Raw genomic sequence first — 4589 nt, forward strand, 5'->3', positions numbered from 1 at the left:
TTCGCGGCAGAAGGGGCGTGTTCGTAGGGCCACAGTCCCGGGACCAACAAGGGCACAGGAGCCGGGGGACAGCTCTCAGCACCTGCCAGCAGGCCCCGTGCGCTCGGCAGGGGCTGGAGGCATCATCTGTAGGACCTGGTACTTAATCTCAGAAGGACAAATTGTCATCAGCTGCCAGGAAATTAGGTATTGGAGCTTCTTCCAAAATCAGAGCTTGCTCCTGTGCTGCTAACGAAAGACACGGCAGAGTGCCCTTCCACATCCACATCAGAAATCAGCGTTTGGCTCCTTTTTCTCAGCACCAGGGTCTGGAGGAAAAGAAGTTATTTAAAGCAGAAAGTTTTCTAACACAGTCCTCCCCCAAAGTGAAGATGCTGTGACAGGGCAGTGAGCACTGCCACAAGCGCCAGTCCTGGAGGGCGCTCAGCTGCACTGGGAAGCAGTATGTGGCCCCAGGTCTACAACCCGGGCCAGGTCTCTCTCTCATTGCCCTTGGGGGCAAATCCCCTTCTGAGACGCTCAGCTCCCTCCTAACTGTGGCTTGGTGGAGGCCCTGTCAGCTAGCTCCTGTGCAGGGTCTGCCCGATGGTCAGAAGCTGGTCTCATACCCACGCTGAAGCAGCCGTTATTGCTGCCAGGGTCAGATCTGACTCCTCATCTGAGGACATGGATTGCTCTCCCAGCAGCTTCTCCAGTTCTGACAGAAAACACATGACGCAGCAGGGGATGCCAGTGCTTCGAGCAGCACCCACCAGGTGGCCCAGGCTGTCTCCCCTCCGCTCCACCTCTGTCACGCCAGGGTGGTGCTGAGGCACAGTACACCCAAAGCTCGGGCTCCACACGGAGCGGCTGCCCTCAGCTGCAGGGACAGAGCCCAGCCCAGCCCTGCTGCCCACAGCCACGCACAGCCCGCATATTCCACAGGGCATTTCCTCTGCAGCAGGCACAGCTCCTGTCGTCACACCATACGTTTTAGCCTGTTGTCCTGCCCCCATGTCCCTGAAGATGAATGGCCTTCTGCGCCCTCGTGCTGGGAGGAGGGAGGGCGTGTGTTTGCTCACTCGCTTGCAGAGCGAGCTGTGGCAGAGCCAGGTGCTCAGCTCTGCTGAGCATGCCAGGCCCCAGGCTTTACAAAGGGCCGTGGTTCAGGCACATCCCAGCCCCTCTTACTCTTGCTTTGTCGCTCTGCTAGGAGCCTTCTGCCACCTTCCACGATTCTTGCCCTGGATCGTACAGATTGATGGAGGCAGCGAGTGGAGGAGGAGACCCTGCTATCCAACACACACACCAAGGCAACAACAGCTCCAAGCTCCCACACAGCAGCGCAGTTCAGCAGACTGCCCTCTTGCCTGCTCCCCAAGTCCCATTCTCCTTCCTGCCCTCTCCCCTCAGTGCTCCTCACACAGGAGTTACAGCAGGTTTCTATCCCAATACCTGTGCAGGAAAGGTTAGGAAAAAGAGGGTGGCTTATCAGGGGGGATAGGGGGCCCCAATCCTCAGGAGGAGAGGGAGGAACTGAGAGTACTGTTCACTCTTCATGTATAAGCACCCACCTGGTCCCAGGCTACAGTCATGGCAAGCACAACAGACAGCCTTGCAGAACCAGAGGCACATGCTGACCCCCACTAGCAAAGCATGTGATGATTGTGATGAATGTGGATTCATTCCTCTTCCTTTTCATGCTCAGCAGAGAATCTCAACCCTTCTGCAAGCTACAGTTCTGTACCCTTCATCCTCCAGCCCTGGCTATTGACCCTACCTGTGTGTGGAGCTGCCAGAACACTTATTCAGGGCCAGCAGGTGGCAAGAGCCTGAGATACGCATCCAAGCTTTCCACTGAAGTTAACTCACAAAGGCCCTCAGCTTTTTGCAGCCTGACCTGAACCCAGGGGCCACTGTAAGACTTCTGCTATAGAGCTGCGTTGTGTTTGAGGGTGTACCTCTCCTAAAATTCACCCTAACCCCCCCCCTCCCCAGAACTACCCATACTGGTCAAACTTTCTGTTTGCATCTCTTGCAGAGACTGCCAGCGTTCTGCCACCTATTTGGAAGCCACAGATGCATCAGCTGGGGAGCCTATGAGCTGTTCTCATTTTTAACAGCTGCAAACAGATAAGGCAATCTTAAAAACAAGAAACCTTTACCACAGCAAACCTCGCCTTGGATGAATCATGGCTAAGCAAGTAATGTTTTCAAGCATCTCTCCGTGCCTAGCCTGCTTTTTCACGCTAGCTGTCGCAGCACAAGCTGCTCTAGGCTTATGTTAGGCTCAAGGGACTCAGTGCCTCAGGTAGAAAATAGAAGGAAATGTATCTCCAATATCTTTTAGAGGCCATGAATGGATATATTATAATCACCCCAACTGCAGCAGAGAAAAAACAGACATGAAAATACTGCTGGTAAATGAAAAATAGAACAGCCGTCAGTCAGCACCTGGAAAGAGTTCAGAGAGACAGACAGGGAATTACCACAGTAACAGGATAAAGGAGTAGATAAAAGATAGCCCTAGCACCAAGAGAGAGTGAAAAAGGAAATGACAGGTCACCTTTGTAGATAAGGAAGAAACATGTTGCATCTGTCACTGAGGAGGCTACAAGGGAGAGCTAGAAGATGAGCAGAGCTCAGATGCATGATTCCCAGAGGATGAAGGAACAGATTCTGCCCAAACCTGAGATGCTACTTCAAAAGAGAACTGTTAAAAGAAAACCACATTGTGTGCCCAGGAAGTTTCTCTTCTGCAGAGAGACATTTGCTAATGAAAAAACCCAAGGTGTTTTCTTTAAACACATCTATTCTTTCCTGGCTTCTTGTGGCATATGAGTGTTTGGATTTAGACAGAGGCAGCTTGAGATAAAGAGTGAAGAGGTCTAGTCCACAGGCCCAAGGGCTCAGACAAAGGACGGAGGAACAGCAAGATACATTCTGCATTAGGAGTGCCTGTCCTTTCCTTCCAGCTTCTAAAGGCATCGAGGAACGGAGCTGGAACTCTGAATTTCTGAATCACCTAGGAGACAGCACTTCAGGCAGGAAATCCTCAGAGCAGCCCAGAAAAAAAGAGTGGGGGGGAAAAGGATCTTTCAAAACAATCTAGTTAAGACAGTCCTGGCGGAAAATATCCAAGCAACAATATAGTATCTCAAGCTGATATAAATTCATTCCCATAATGGGATTGTTTCTGGTCTGGAGCAAAAGGTTCTGTAGAGAAAACTGCTTCAAGACAGCCAGATTAACAGTTTAAGAGAAAAACACCCTCTGCGTAAAAGAGTACAACTTGCTATAAGATTTCATCTCTTTTTTTACCAAGGCCTTGCTGTTTACCTTTCATTGGATATCTGTTACCCCAACCAATTCAAGGTTAGGGATTTTTAATATTTTAACTTTGCAGCAAACCAAAAGTTAACAGATTTTTAAGGTTGGTAGATTTTACGAGCAGAAGTTGTCTATAACAGCGGGTAGATTGGAAAAGAACAAAGATTCTAGATATCTTTGTGATTAAGAGCAGCTGGTCTTTTGAGAATTTAAAAAAAAAAAGCCTTGTTGCCTCTTTTACAAAAAGCCTGGGTTGTTTGCAAACTCTTCCTTCCAGCACTTGAAAGAAAGTTATTCAGGAAACAGTGGAACATGGCCCTCCTTTCCTAGTTAAGGGAAAGCTCTAGGACCAAGCAATATTCAACTGAGCTGATCAAGTTCACTTTGGACCCGGTTTTAATCAGCCAAGATATTAAGTTCTGCTGATTTGATCTGACTTCTCCCTCTGTCCCCCAAACACTCCTGGAGCATGCATCGTGCACAGAGACGGTTGCATCCATCACATGCTTTAGTCTGCATACCCTAGGGCTGGGACAAAATAAAACAACTGAGCATCCCTAGCATCTTGGGTTCAAACCACACCATCTGCTTCTCTTTCACCTCTTTCTTTGTTGTAAGTTCTTTATCTTTCCATTACCTACAGTGTCTGGACACCATATTGAGACATTATGCTATAAACACTCTATGGGAATAAACTTACAGCACGAGCAAACTAGCTTTGGGACGCCGTCTAGTATCCTCACACTCTCTCTCACCTGAGGAAGAGAACAGAGAAGAGCTGAACACAGGATTAGAGAATGCCTCAGCCATCAAGTCTACCCACCTCCACCCCTGCGCCAAACAGCTACAGCACTGAGCCCTTCAAAAAATTTTTGAAGTTTTATGAAGAAAGATTTTTTTTTAACCTCCTGCCATCCCTAATGAAAGGCTAATCCAGCAGTTACAAACTCGGCTTTTAGGAAAGCCTAGTTTCAATTCACTGCTCCACCCCACATCTTCCACACAACCCCGAGCTGTTACAGCCCTAGCACCTCTACAGAGCAAGGGGCTCAGCACCGCCTACTTCACCAAGGTGTCGGAAGTGTCAGATATATTTAAGAGCATGAAGCATTCAGATACTATGGAAACCAGGGCAAGAGAAAAACCAAAAATAGATGGAAGACGCAAGCTGTTGAAAAGTCTGGAAAAGTCTTGCTGAAGAAGGCTGTGCTTGCTGCAGCTGATCCCAGAGTAGGATCCATTTAGAGCTCAAGCATAAAATATCCTCTCTCCACTCTTTC

Source organism: Buceros rhinoceros, unplaced genomic scaffold, assembly GCF_000710305.1.
Source record: "Buceros rhinoceros silvestris isolate BGI_N320 unplaced genomic scaffold, ASM71030v1 scaffold34376, whole genome shotgun sequence".
Lineage (NCBI taxonomy): Eukaryota > Metazoa > Chordata > Aves > Bucerotiformes > Bucerotidae > Buceros > Buceros rhinoceros.